Raw genomic sequence first — 15,802 nt, forward strand, 5'->3', positions numbered from 1 at the left:
GGATCTGTCAGTGTATTATTCAGGGGTACATATCGTCTGGCAAGCCAGCCCCGGTTGGTATCCGTGCCCATTCTACAAGATCTGTAGCCACCTCAACAGCTTTTTGGTCTATGGTTCCAGTGGACGACTTATGTTCAGCAGCTACTTGGTCCTCTTCTCATACGTTTATTTCTCATTACAAACTAGATGTGATTTCGAGGAGTAGGGCTTCTTTTGGCTCCGCGGTGCTTCGGAATATCCTTCCGTAAGGACAACCCAGGTTCTTATAAGGTAACTGGGGACTCTCCCACAGGTTGCAGAGCAAATGAAGCAACTACTTCAGATAAAGAAGTTATGTACTCACCATAACGTTCCATCTGAGTAGGTACTTCATTTGTCTGCAACTGACCCCCCCCCCCTGCCATCCCCCGAACCTTTCGGGATTTTCTGATCACCTTTAGAGTTGATTTTTGTGTTGTCAGGTTGGTGAGGCAAAACAAAAACGATCTGAGGTAATATGGTTGGTAGCAGGGATTGTGGGTAGGGGGGAGGAGCTAGGAGCTCTGATCTTGGAGCTTGGAAAGCTGCCGGCTCGGATCCGAGGTTGGATCCGATACCCACAGGTTGCAGACAAATGAAGTACCTACTCAGATGGAACGTTATGGTGAGTACATTATTTCTTTTTTCCTTTCCTCAGTGGATGGATGTGTACAGACACACTAGAGTTTTTACATTCATAGGACCAGCTATATTTTTCAAGGATTCTCAGTGTGTCATTTAGTTTGCTGACAGCTTGGATCTAAAGTTTCTAAGATAAACCTCTGTTGTAGGGGGGTGTAGTCTTGTAAAGGAAACCACCGCAAATGATTAGTGTAGAACTCTGTGCTGCTGTTACTGAAAATGGGCCTTCTGTTATCGCCTATGAAAATTTATGTACTTGCCACAGCAGGTAATTTCTTTCTCATATCCACTTTCCACCTTTCTTTCCCTTATCTTTTTATCTATCTAATTTGGTGACCGCTTTATTTTGCCTCCTCCTTCAGGAGGGCGACTACATGTGCTCTCTAGATCTTCAGGATGCGTACTGTCATATAAAAATTAACAGATACTACCGAAGATGTATATGCTTCTGGCTGGGAGCCAGGCATTCGGTTCAGAGCCCTGCCCTTTTGGTCTCACCTCAGCCACCAGGTTGTTCACCAAATGTATGGCAGTGGTAGCAGCTCATCTAAGACTGCGTGTAGTCAAGTTTCCAATTTTAGACGGAGACTAACTGGACTTGACTGGAATCTTCTGGAAAAGACCAGAAATTATTTTGTACCTCTGTCAAGTCTCTGGGGATTACAGTAAATCTAATGAAGTCCCACCCTGAACCAGTTTAAGTTTTGTGGAGCTTATAGGGGTTCATCTAGACAGTCAATTTGCTTAGCTCTTCTCCCTCAAAACTCGCATGTTCATAAAGTTCTGTCTCAAGCCTCACCCCCCAGCAAGATTGATACTCGAAGCCCTAGGGTTGATGGCTGCTGTAATAACTACTACCCACTGCTCTCCATGAGAGTTCTTCAATGGACGTTAGCAGTGCAGTGGTCTTAATCGACAATCTCTATGAAATCCAGTAATATTATATAATGCTTACAGAAAATTTGTACTACGGTTGATGCAATGGACGTTAGCAGTGCATGGACTTGACTGGAATCTTCTGGAAAAGACCAGAAATTATTTTGTACCTCTGTCAGTCTCTGGGGATTACAGTAAATCTAATGAAGTCCCACCCTGAACCAGTTTAAGTTTTGTGGAGCTTATAGGGATTCATCTAGACAGTCAATTTGCTTAGCTCTTCTCCCTCAAAACTCGCATGTTCATAAAGTTCTGTCTCAAGCCTCACCCCCAGCAAGATTGATACTCTAAGCCCTAGGGTTGATGGCTGCTGTAATAACTACTACCCACTGCTCTCCATGAGAGTTCTTCAATGGACGTTAGCAGTGCAGTGGTCTTAATCGACAATCTCTATGATATCCAGTAATATTATATAATGCTTACAGAAAATTTGTACTACGGTTGATGCAATGGACGTTAGCAGTGCAGTGGTCTTAATCGACAATCTCTATGATATCCAGTAATATTATATAAGGCTTACAGAAAATTTGTACTACGGTTGATGCATTCTGAAGAGATTCATCAGGACTGTATATTTGTCTTTCCTTCCCCAAAAGCCACGTTGCCCATGGATGCCTCCCAGTTAGGATGGGGGGAGCATTACGTGGGACAAAATGGTTCAAGGCACGTCGTTCCAAGAAGAGACCAATTTGCCTATAAATGTTCTAGAGATGAGAGCAGTGCAGTCAGTGTTGCATGCCCTTAAGAGCTCTCTTCCACTAGGAACTATTGCTATTCAGATGGACAGCATGTCAGTATTCTGTTACATCAACAAATGGGGGAACCAGATCTTATCCCCTATGCCAAGAAGCAGTAAAAATTTGTCAGTGGGTGATCTCCTCCATCCACTTTCTAGTAGTGAAAAAAATGGGGATTGTGGGAGCAATACATACAGGGGAGGAATCGGATTTAAAAGAAGGCAGGACTTAAATGAGCTATGTAATGTTTGAAACTGGGTAGATTTATAAGGGATGTATAATGTTTGCAGCAGGGAGTGTGCCAGTATGATTTTGATGTAAAATGCTTGCAAGTAGAATTGTGTCGGTGCAGTGCATTTTCATTTATATAAATGTGTGGTTGCTTATGTTGTAAGTGATGGTTTAATAAAGATGTTTCTTGCGTAAGGGGGGGGGGGGCAGGAATTCAATAATTTATGTAATGTTGCTTGGGTTATAATATATATAGCAATATATGTGAAGTATATTGTTAATTTAATACAGTTAGGCAAATTTACATTTATACAAAATGAATCGGTTATAATTCAATAAAGGTGCCCCCCCCCAGGACGGTCTCCAAAAGTGGTTTACTTTGTTTACCCTCTCTACCCCTAATACCCAGGTTTCTTCAAGTAGCCAGTCAGTTGAAGAGCAAAGTTATCTTTGTTGCTTCCTTCTAGAGCATACCCCATAGCAGACTGCTAGCTTGCGATATAGCTTCCCTGTACAGTCTCACTCCACAGGCATCCTACGTTTGGTCAATGCAAAACTGACAAGCTGAGCAGGACCGGGACAGACCATCACAAATGGAAAGTAGATGAGGGGGTCTTCCAAAATTTGATCCCTCGCTGAAGAGTTCAAGTACATTGGAAAACTGTTACTAATATCTGGGGTACTTCTGAAGATTCAGAAGGAATCCCCCAGTATCATTGTGGTGACTCACTTTTGACCCAGTTAACCATGGGGGTTCTTCGTTTTTCACTGTTGCATTCATCACCTGTGGGTTATCCCTGCCAGCCCGAACACCAGAGTAAATGTTTTTCTGCGTCGGCTGCTGTTGCTTGCTGACTGACGTCAGGATGTCAGTGCTATAAAGCAAGGCAATCAACACCATTGCATCAGTCTTTCTTGCCATGGAGCCTGTAGCAGAAGCAATTCACAAGTGTGCCAGTTGCTACCAGAGTTTAAATTACAGCTGAAAACATCTAAAGCTAACTTTTTTCTTGCACTAACCGATGTCTGAAAAAAGTTAGCATTTTGTCTTGCCTGTGGAAAGCCGATCCTGCACAGAGACTTCCATTTGTACTGCGTCACTTGTTTAGGCCAAGACCATGACGTCCCCTGTTGCCGGTTCTATGCCCTCTCTAACTTAAGAACCATTCATCATAGAGCTCTTATTGTAGCCAGGTATTTTCAGCATCCGTCTTTGCATTCCGAAATAGCGTTCATCAGCCAACAATCCATAGACAGTCCGAAAAAATGTAAAGATAGAGACAGACCACACAAGGCTAAGCCTTCTGACGACTCTACCGCAAAGTAAGTCGTCAGCTCTCCAGAATTCAGTGAGGTGCCTTTGCAGTCCCTGATGCCCAATACGATACCTTCGCAGGCCTCTACCGAGACCCTTTCGGAGTCTGGTATGCCGCAGAAATCTTCTTAGTCTTCCGCGCTTTTGGTTGTCACTGCTTTGTTTTTTGTCTAGATTTGGTACTGTGAAAAGCCTCCTTCGGACCAGACCAAAGTTTTCTCGTCCAACTACCGTTTCTCTCAGACCAATGGATACTCTTAGGACTAGAAGCAAGGCCACTCCTAGGAAATCTACCTCTAGCCACCATCTTACTCCTGCTCCACCACCCCAAGCCCAAATACTAGCAAGGCCACTCCTAGGAAATCTACCTCTAGCCACCATCTTACTCCTGCTCCACCACCCCAAGCCCAAATACTTAAAATGGGGGAGGATCTTATCTCCCTTATCAGGGGTAGTCAGGCCACAACTTCTTAAATGAAAAGAAACCCTTCTCCTGAAATTCTGACAGAATAGGATTCTGAGGAATCCGATTATTCAGATTTTGAAGAGGATCAACAACCTCTGACTTGCTTATGAGGATTTCGATGCAGAGGAATCCATTCCTTCTGCCTTCCCACCAGAAGATCTTTCCTTTGGGGAAACCCTTCACACCCTCAGGGCATACTTCCACTGGGAATCCTAGGACTTCCCTCAGTCTAAGAAAAGATTTGAGTTTTCTAGACCTGCCCCAGCACAGACCCTTGACCCCCCCCCTTATCTTAGAGGTGGTTGATGATGTCTTCCATGAATCCATCTTGGCTCCTGATGCCCTCATACCTGCTCCCAGTAAACCTGACTGGTATTCCAGAGTACCAGGTTCTCACAAATACCTGTACAGAGATCCTGCTGCACACCCAGAGGTGGTCATTACACAGGGACCAAAAGGCACTAAGGTTAGTTCTGCAAAGAATCCTATTCCTTCTGACAAGGATTCCAGAGCTCTGGACAGACTGAGTAAAAAAGTATACACCTCTGCAACCTTAGCAATCCGAGAACTCAACTGTCAGTTCCACATATCAATTGGAACTATTAAAGCAAAAGATTTCAACCTTTCCTGACTGTGCCAATTCAAAAGTTAGATTTACTGCACTCTACTTGTCAAGTGGCCAAACGCTCATTTCACTGTGGATATGATGCCGTAGAAGCCTCAAGCAGGGCAGCAGTGTCAGGATATGTCATTTAGGAGACATGCATGGTTAAAGGAACAACTTCTCCCTGATCATATCAATTCTAAATTACTTGATGCAGTCTTTGATAAAGACCGCTTGTTTGGAGTAAAAGCAGAAGAGGTGCTTAAAAAGATGGAAGACCAAGCAAAATCCATGCAAACAGTAAAAAATTTCTTTCAGGTACAACCTCCCTAGGTTCAGTAGGAATTTTCCCTCCAAGCACTGGTAGTTTAGTTTCCTGCACCTAGCAGACAGGGGCAATTTAAGCCCCGCAGGGACAAATCACCCAGACTCTTGTCCCAGGGACAGCAGAGAACCAAACAGTGGACCACTTCTGCTCCGAAGGCAGGGAGTTCTCTCAATGACTCCATCTACCCCTTCTGCCCTCTCTTCACTTACCAAAACAAGGGAAAGGCTCTCCCCCTGCAAAGAAAATTGGCTTTCTGTAACAAAGGACCAGTGGGTCTTGAAGATCTTTTTCCAGGGATTCTCTTTCAACAAACTCCCAATTCCAAGAGGGTACCCAGATGTGCCTCCAACTCTGTGGGCAAGGCATTGAAACAAATACAAACTCTCATATCCCAAGGGGCAGTAGAACCTGTACCCTCGGATCATTCCAGCAAAGGCTTTTATTCCAGACTGTTCCTTGTTCCCAGAAAAGAGGGCAGTTGGTTGCCATATCCTGTATCTATCCATTCTGAACACCTCCCTGGTGGTCCCCAAATTCAGAATGCTAACTTTGCAGCAGCTGCTGCCTATGCTGACAAAATGCCTGGTTAGAGTAGACTTAAAAGATGCCTACATCCACATCCCCATAAAGGAATTCTGCAGGAAATTCCTTGGCTTCAGAGCAGGCTCACAACACTTTCATTTCTCTGTGCTACCCTTTTGGCTTATCCACTGCTCCGAGGGTATTCACCAAATGCTTGGCCCTGGCCATAGCCTTTTGCAGGCACAAAAATATACAGATTTACTCTTATCTGGACGACTGCCTCATTCAGGCAGAGTGCAAAGAAAAGCTACTCAAGGACCTCCTCTTAGTCAAAACTCTACTAACCCCCTTAGGGTATGCCATCAACGAGAAGAAATCGGAGCAAACACCCTCCAGGAAGATCATTTTCTTGGGAGTACTGCTGGACACAGCATCCCAAATGGCCTTCCTATACCCAGAAAAGCGGAGCTTCCTACCGCTCTAATTTACCCAGCTGGCTTCCAGAAGTCACCTCACTACGAGGAAGTTCCTGCAAGCCTTTGGGTACATGGCATCTTGCATCCTTCTAATTTCTCTGTCCAGGCTTCACATGAGAAAAGAACTATTGGTGTCGGCACTCTCAACTTCTAGAGACTGCTCCCCCTCTGATCCCCTGTATAAGGGCCGAGTTTCTCTGGTGTGCAGGGGCCTGTACCAAGAACAAGGGTCTTTCCTTCACCCTCTGCCCAACTGGGCAGAGCATTACCACCAATGCCTCAGACGTTGCTTGGGGCACTCGCCTAGAAGGCAGGTGCACCCAAGGTCTTTGGGATGCCCAGCACCTTTCCTTGCACATCAACCAGAAGGAAATGATGGCAGTACAAAAAGCTCTGACATCCTTAAAACCCCATCTCAAGCCAGGGGTTCTCCTTGTCAGAGACAACACCACAGTAATGTGGTACATCAGCATACTGGGAGGGACTCCGATCTTACCCTATGTGCTGGCTAATCTTGAACCTCTGGCTGACGGCCTCTTCCATGGGATTACACTTAATAGCCCAGTACCTACCAGGGATCAACAATACTGTGGCAGACCACTTAAGCAGAAACTTACTGGACCCCCATGAATGGCAGCTCCACAGAAAAAACTTTTTACAAATCACTCCGAGTAGGGGACTCCGGAGGTTGAGCTTTGCTTTGTACCTCAACCATCAGTTGAAAAATTCTCTACCAGGGAGTGCCACCACCTAGCATGGAAGGTGGATGCTTGACCTTCCCCTGGAACTCCCTCTTTTTTGTGTGTGTGTGTGTGTGTGTGTGTGTGTGTGTGTGTGTGTGTGTGTGTGTGTGTGTGTGTGTGTGTACACATTCCCTCTGCCTCTTATTCTCAAGATACTGATCAAAATAAGGGAGGAGAGACCAGAGGCCATCCTCATTGCTCCATATTGACCCAGACAGCATTGGTACCCCTTACTGCGCATTCTGACATTACAGCCTCCCAGGGAGCTTCCCCTGATCTCAGACCTCTTGACTCAGGGGTGTGTGTGTGTGTGTGTGTGTGTGGGGGGGGGGTGCTACAACCAGACTTGCAGACTCTCAAACTATCAGCATGGCTAATACTATAAAGGCAAACAAGGGGCCCCTGTTGAGCAAACAGGTCTTAGATGTCCTCACAGAGGCCAGAAGATCCAGCAGGAAAATGGAAAAGATGTTCTTTGTGTTTCACTGTTGCAGTCATCACATTTGGGTTATCTGCTTGCAGTAACCCTCAGTCAGTCTGATTTATCAAAGTCTTGGGTCCTGCGTCGGGTGCTGTCTCATCTTCCATGGCATCAGGTAGTCGGGGGTATAAAACATGCAGCTGACACCATTACATCAGTCTTTCTTGCCTTGTGGTGCCCGAAGCAGTTCGCAAGTGCCAGTCGGCCGACTCCTGAAATCTTCGTTTTCAAGTTTCAGATCTGAAGTCTTCACCTAAGCTAAGTACCCCCGTTAGGGGAACCTTTTGGCTTGCTCTAAACTGATGTCAGTAAACATTAACAATTGTATTTCTTGTGAAAAGCAAATACCTCATAAAGATTTTCATTCATACTGCATTCCTTGCTTAGGCCCAGACCACAGCGTACCTCGCTGTCTGTTTTGTGCCTTATTCAAACCTCGTATTATTTGTCATATGTTCATTTACACATCTAAATATTTTGGTACTCCTCTAAATATTTTGGTACTCCAGTTCAGTTATCCAGAAATGGCTTCGGTAAGCCACCCGACTACAGACATTCCGAAAAAACGCAAAGATAAAGACAGAGACAGACCGCATAAGTCCAAAGCTGCTGACTATGCTTCTCCTAAGTTAGTCGCCAGTTCGGTACTCCAGTGAGGCGTTTTTGCAGCCCCGATACCTGCTACTTCAGATTCGCAGGCCTCCACTGAGACCAGTATATCACTAGATGCTTCTTAGACTGTGAAACCTGCGGATGTCTCTACCTTGGATGGGTCCAGAGCCGCTGTGCAGACACCGGCTTCTGAGGGTGTATTCAGGCCTGCTGACTTGCATATTAAGCCGACACCATCTTCAAGGCCTAAAACTTGATCCATGCCTAGAAAACAGACTCCCAGACCACATGGTCAGGCCCCTATGCCTAAAAAACAAATAAGAATGGCTGAAGACCTTGTTACTCTAATCAGGGGAAGCCACCCTTCCCCCTCTGAGACCTAGGACTGATTTTCCATCTGATTCTTCTGATCAGGACTCTGAAATTTCTGTTTCCTCTGAGCAGGATTTACCCTTGTCTACCTATGAGGAATCTGTTGCAGAGGACTCCATTCCCTTTGCTTCCCCATGGTGAAACCTTGCATACTCTTAGGGAGCATATTCGCTGGGAAAGCAGGGTTACTCTGACTCTAAAAAGAAGCTTAGGGAATTCTTACTCCTGCCATAACAGGCCTTTAGCTATCCCTCCTGCACTGGACATTGTAGATGATGCCTTCTCGGAATCTAGCCTGGCCCCTGACTCTCTACCTCCTGCTCCCAGAAAACCTGATGGATAATAGAGTACCTGACTCTCACAAGTTCCTCTTTAAAAATCCTACTATGGATCCTGAGACCATTTCACAGGGACCCAAGGGCGTTATCCTACTATGGATCCTGAGACCATTTCACAGGGACCCAAGGGCGTTAAGGCTACTACTGCCAAAAATCCTACCCCCCTCTGATAGAGATTCCAGGGCGCTGGATAGATGGGGTAAGAAGGTGTACACTTCTGCAACCTTGGCCATTAGGGCCTTAAACTGCCAGTTTCATATGTTAAAGTATCAGCAGCATATTATTGGATTGCTTAAACAGAAAATTATGTTTATTCCTGACTCTGCCGAAAATAAAGATTTACAGGATTTAATGCATTCTGCTGAACAAGTTGGAAAACACTTTGCAATGTGGTTTTGATTCATTAGAGGCATCTTGCAGGGAATCCAAATCTACCCTTACCTGGACAACTGCCTGATACAAGCGGACAACAAAAACAAGCTAGCAGAAGACTTGAAAAGGGTCATTTACCTACTACAAGCCCTGGGATATACAGTCAATATAAAAAAGTCAAGGCTGATACCATCCCAAAGGATAACCTTTTTGGGTGCAGAGCTGGACACAGCGAAACAAATGGCATTCCTAACAGTAGAAAAACAGGAGCAACTCCCTCTCTACTTCTTGGCATTAACAAAGCAGAACCATCTAAAGCAAGAATTCCAATGGTGGGCTCAGGCCTGTCAATCAAACAAAGGACTGCCCTTCCACAACACTCAACCCAGCCAAACCATCACAACGGACGCCTCGGACCTCGGTTGGGGGGGCCCACATGCTGGACAAGTGTATACAAGGTTTATGGTCTCAAGACCAGCTACACCTACACATAAATCAAAAGGAAATGCTGGCAGTAAATCTGGCAATTCAGACATTCAGACCATTTCTTCAAGGTCAATTGTTGAGAAGGACAGACAACACCACAGTTATGTGGTACATCAACAAACAGGGAGGCACACACTCGTACCCTCTATGCCGGATGGCAATGGACCTCTGGAATGTGGCCCTGAGCTACAACATTCAGTTACAAGCAATTTTTGTACCAGGAAAAGAAAACATTCTAGCAGACATACTAAGCAGAACTACCACGGATGCCCACGAATGGATGCTGCATCCGGACATCTTCAAAACCATTACGAGAAAATGGGGACTCCCAGAAGTAGACTTATTTGCATCCCCACTCAATCACCAACTAAAGAAATTCTGCACAAGGACGTACCACCCACTTGCTTGGAAGGTGGACTCCCTATCTTTCAGTTGGAAAAACCTGCCAGCATATGCATTCCCACCACTTCCTTTGATGCACAAGGTGCTATTGAAGATCAAAGAGGACCGTCCAAGGATCATTCTGATAGCTCCAGACTGGCCAAGACAACATTGGTACCCATTACTGAGGAGCATGTCTCGGGAACAAATATGGCCCCTGCCCCTAGTTCCCTTGCTGTTAACACAGAACAACTACAACACCCTGCATCCAAACCTGAAAACACTGCAGCTGGCTGCCTGGAACATTGCATAAGACCAATTAACCCAAATTTATCCCAAAGGGTTAAAGACATTATCTTGGAGGCTCGCAGACCCTCAACAAGGAAAAATTACTCAGCAAAATGGAAAAGATATCTCATTTGGAGTGCTGCAAAAGGAGAAAATGTGTCACTGGTAAACATAGCCAACATCCTGGAATACTTGGCAGAGCTCTTCCAAAAAGGCCTGTCCTATTCTTCCATTAAGATTCATGCATCAGCTATTTCAGCAGAATACGACTTGGATCCTCCAGTCTTCTCACATCATCTGCTCAGGCAGTTTCTGAGAGGAATTAAAAATGTAAAACCACCTAGGAAGCCACCATTGCCAGCATGGGACTTGAACTTTGTGCTAGAAAAATTGACACTCCCTCCTTTCGAACCAGCAGCAACAGCAGGATTACAATACTTATCATGGAAAACTGCTTTCCTGCTGGCAATCACTTCAGCAAGAAGGGTATCTGAGCTACAGGCATTAATGGCAGTACAGCCCTTCCTGATCTTCCATCAAGATAGTGTCCATGAGAACAAATCCTACTTTTATGCCTAAGGTGGTCTCCAGAGTATCCTTAAATCAGGCTATCCACCTACCTACATTCTTCCCCAACCCACAGAACAGGGGAGAAAGACTGTTGCACACCTTGGATGTACATAGACAATTACGCTACTACCTGGACAGGACCAAGGGCAATAGAAAAACTGACCAGCTACTGGTAGCATATGCAACAGGAATGGAAGTAAAAGCAATTTCAAAACAGACAATCTCTAAGTGGATAGGAAATTGCATTAGATTTTGTTACTCCTACCATGGGAAGAAAACTCCAGAAAACATCAGGCCTCATTCTACAAGGGCTACAGCCACTACCACAGCTTTTCTACGAGGAGTGGCTACCAAAGACATTTTAGAGGCTGCTACTTGGAGCTCCGTGCATACATTTGCCAAGCATTATAATTTACCTCTATACTCTAGATCCCGAGCAGGTTTTGCCACTGCTGTTTTGCAAGGGATCTTAACTACACCATAATTTTATTTCTCCTCCCCCCCAGTTTGGCTATGGTATTCTACCCATTTGTAAGGACTGCAGATGCATCCTTGAAGGACATAGTACAGTTTTGTACCTACCATAAATGTGGATGTCCGATAGGAATGCATCTGCAGTCAAGATTACCCACCCTCCTTCCCCTCTGTGGTACTCCTAGGGTATTTGCCCATCTTGTAGCTAGCTGGGGGAATCTATTATGGTGTATTTGTTTGTATATATGTACATACATGCTTATATTTTGTTTGCTCTCTACCATTTGGAATCATTTGCATTTATCCAAATTTAGCCTTCCTAGAGGGCACCTGGCATCTGGGGCAAGAAACACTGAGGAAAAAGGCGTCGGCTGATGCCTTTATACCCGAATAACTGCAGCTATGACGTTGGGTGAAGTGCGACACCAGCCGAGGCCAGACCCAGACTTTGGAATCCGGCCGACAGAAGGGCTGCCTGACGACAGGACAACCCATTTGTAAGGACTGCAGATGCATTCCTTTCGGACATCTACATTTATGGTAGGTACAAAACTGTACTTTTTCCTGGGAGCAAGCTTGGACACAGCATCCCAGATGGCATTCCTTACTCCAGAAAAACAAGCTTATCTAACAGGCTACTTTGCTCAAATGGCCACCAGAACCAAGCTATCTGCAAGGAAAATCCTGCAGGCTCTAGGGTTCCTGGGCTCTTGCATTCTAATTCCATATGCCAGACTGCATATGAGGAAACTTCAGTGGTACTTAAGTCTTTGGTGCCAACATTCTCAGGACCTGAAAACCATCATACCTTGTCTAAGGATAGAGTTCCTTTTGGTGGGCAGCAGCATGCAACCACAAGTGACTTCCCTTTACACAACCCCACGCCACCCAGACCCTAACCTCAGACTGTGCCTAGGGGGCACATCTGGACAGCAAGTGCATTCAGGGCCACTGGAGCCAAAGTCAGATTCATCTGCACATCAACCAAAAAGAGATGCTGTTCAGAATGCTCTGACAGCTTTCATATCCCTACTCTCACCAGGACCCCTGCTAATAAAAACAGACAACACCACAGTTATGTGATGCATCAACAAGCTGGGGGAAACCCACTCTGCAGGCTAGCCATAACCCTGTGGAACACTGCCTTGGCAGTGCACATTCATCTGCAAGCTCAATTCCTGCCAGGCAACCAAATTTCTCTGGCAGACTACTTAAGCAGAAATCTCCTAGACCCACATGAGTGGCAATTAGACCCCAGCACTTTCAGCCTTCTAACACAGAAGTGGGGGGACCCCAGAGGTGGACCTTTTTGTTTCCTCCTACAATCAACAGCTCAGCAAATTCTGCACCAGGGCAGCTCACTGCAGGGCTTAGAAAGTGGATGCTCTATCCTTCCAGTTGGTAAACCTCTCAATCTGTCCATTTCCCCTTCTGCCGCCACTTGCAAGAATATTGCTCTGTAAGACAGGACAGACCAAGGGCAATCCTGATTACCCCAGACTGGTCATGCCAGCACTGGTACCCACTACTACGCAGCTAGTCACTGGTGCCACAATGGCACCTACCCCAGATCAACCCTCCTCACTCAGCAGGAGGGACAGATCTTGCATCCGCAACTGCAAACCCTGAGCCTTGCAGCCTGGCTTATTTCTTGAATTCTCCCCCAGTGACCAACCTAAGCAAACAGGTGCTGGATGTCATTCTTGAGGCCAGAAGACCCGGTATAAGGAAATCCTATGCTGATAAGTGGAAAAGGTATTGTTCCTGGATTCGGTCTAAAGGAGCGGACACAGCACTGCTCTCCTTGCCTCTAATCCTGGATTTGCCTAGCAGATCTACTCTAGAGGCCTATCTTCCATTAAGATCCATGCCTCTGCCATCTCTGCTCATTACAACACTGAGCCACCTCTCTTCTCTCACCCTCTCATCACACAGTTCCTGAGAGGGGCCAACAACTTAAGGCCAATGAGGAGAGGCCCCACCCCTGCTTAGGACCTTCACTTTGTACTGGAAAAGCTCACGCTACCCCCCTTTGAGCCTGCAGCATCAGCAAAGTTAAAATTCCTCTTGGAAAACAGCCTTGCTTCTGGCCATCACCTCAGCTAGGAGAGTGTCTGAGCTACTACAAGCACTTATGTCTGTGGAACCCTTCATTATTTTTCATGCTGACAGGGTTTCCCTCAGGACTAACACCACTTTTAAGCTTAAAGTGTTGTACAGTGTAGCTCTCAACCAATCTATCCATTAGCCAGCCTTCTTCCCTAATCCTCAAAATAAAGGAGAAAGGATCCACAGACAGCTCAGATTCTACCTTGATAGGCCTAAGCCCTTCAGGAAATCTGACCAGTTACTAGGCAGTTTTGCTCCAGGGCAGAGGACAAGGCCCTATCAAAACGAACAATTTTCAAATGGATTGTGTACTGTAACCATTTCTGTTACAAATCTCATGGGGAAACCAACCCCTCAGGGGGTCAGAGCACATTCTACTAGGGCAACTTCTATCTGTACAGCTGCAACCAGGAGTTCGGTTCACACCTTCAAGCATTCCCACCTGCCTGTCTTTTCCAAATTCAGGGCGGGTTTTGCAACAGCTGTCCTGCAGTGCATACTAGCCAGCCCCAAAGTGTGATGACTGCAGCAGTGAAACACGAAGAGCATAGTACAGTTGTGTACACTTAACATAAATGTCGATGTTTGAGTGTATTCACTGTTGCAGTCCTGGTTTCCTGCCCCCTTCTCTCTGTCTCTGTCTCTGTCTCTCTCTCTCACCCCACCCCTTACAGGGCTATTGATACTTACTTTCTCTCACCCTCACCCCTTACAGGGCTATTGATATTTACTTTCTCTCACCCTCACCCCTTACAGGGCTATTGATATTTACTTTCTCTCACCCTCACCCCTTACAGGGCTATTGATATTTACTTTCTCTCACCCTCACCCCTTACAGGGCTATTGATATTTACTTTCTCTCACCCTCACCCCTTACAGGGCTATTGATATTTACTTTTTACTGGTGGTGTTTTTTTCTGTCATAACTTAGCTCCCTATTTGGGGCAAGAAAAACTGATGTAATGGCATCAGATGCCTGTTTTTATACCCCTGACGACCTGAAGTCAGTCCTTGAGCGACAGCAAATGATGCAGAAATACTAAGTCTGTGGTATTTGGGCCGACTGAGCGCCATCTGCAGGCAGATGACCTAATCCCAGGCACACAATGAAAGGGACATCCCAGGCTGCAGCTGATTTGTCTGTGTCCTCCACTTTGTGGCATGGCAGATGAAATGATGCCACAGATGACTGAGGAGTTGCCTGATCTCCCATTGAAGGAAGGGATCAGGATGCAAGCTGTTACCCATTCTAATTTAGGCTTTTTTATGACTGCATGACTTGGTTTGGAAGATGCTGCGCACCGGCAGTCCGGCAGCTGAATAAATTTGGAGGGGAACCACAGTGCATTTTTAGCAATGCCTTCTCTCAGCACCTTAAAATTTGGAGGAAGGGGGGGGTTGGTCTTTGTGGACAAAAAAAAAGAAACCTCACAGTGCAGTTCAACCATGATTACATATGGAAGCAATCTCTTCAGTCTTTTTATTTTTCCAAGAAGGTTGTAGGCCCTAGATGTCTGGAGTTCTTAAGAGCTCACCAGTCGCCAAGAGGCCACGTTTAGCTCCAGGGCAGACATCAGCTGTCCTGAGACTTTCACTAACTGTCCCAGTCTGGACATCTCTGATAACCGTTCTTAATTTAGATTGCTGGAAGATGATATCCAAAGGTTACACATTTGTGTCCTCACTGGATTCCATCATTACTTTTGCCATACATCCATGCCGTTGGAAACAAATGGCGAGGAATGAAACCTTCAAGATGTTAATTGTACTGGTCACTGCTGCAGTAGCTTTAGCTGTATGGGTTATTTTCTGCCAAAATATTAACAGCCAGATAGCTTCCACAGCTTTGGGGCACCTTCTACATGCCCAAACTTTCATACAGTTCAGGCTGAGCTGACTGAGGGATTCCACTCTTTTTCCTGAAGAGATTCAAGATTCTGAATCTGAGCAGGAAGATGCAGGGACGGATACTGTTTTTCCCTTCAGTTTTCTGATTCACACTCTTGAGGAAAGCACAGTTTCTGATCCTCTGTGTGGGGGAGTTCTATTTCTCTCAGACTTACTAGAGTGTACCAGTGTCTTCAGTGGGAGAACACTTGAGATTTTCTCAGTTCCTCAGAAAATACTGCGTTACAGAATGATTTTGTAGAACCTACAGCTATTCCTCCTGTTCCTGCCTTGGAGGATGCGTTTCACTACTTGCAAATTTCCTGATGGCCAACCATTGGCCCCTAAAAAGGCAGCTTGGATGTAAAAAAACTTTTCAGTCTTTTAAAACTTTTATGCAGTACTCCCAAACCT

The 15,802-nt window shown here is 45.6% G+C and overlaps 1 protein-coding gene across 2 annotated transcripts in view; it reads left to right on the forward strand.

The window, feature by feature from the left end:
• SDC2 (syndecan 2) overlaps positions 1–15,802 on the forward strand; it is a 612,727-nt gene that overhangs the window by 36,866 nt on the left and 560,059 nt on the right. The window lies entirely within an intron of this gene.

Source organism: Protopterus annectens, chromosome 3.part0, assembly GCF_019279795.1.
Source record: "Protopterus annectens isolate FY-2018-M chromosome 3.part0, PAN1.0, whole genome shotgun sequence".
Taxonomy (NCBI): Eukaryota; Metazoa; Chordata; order Ceratodontiformes; family Protopteridae; genus Protopterus; species Protopterus annectens.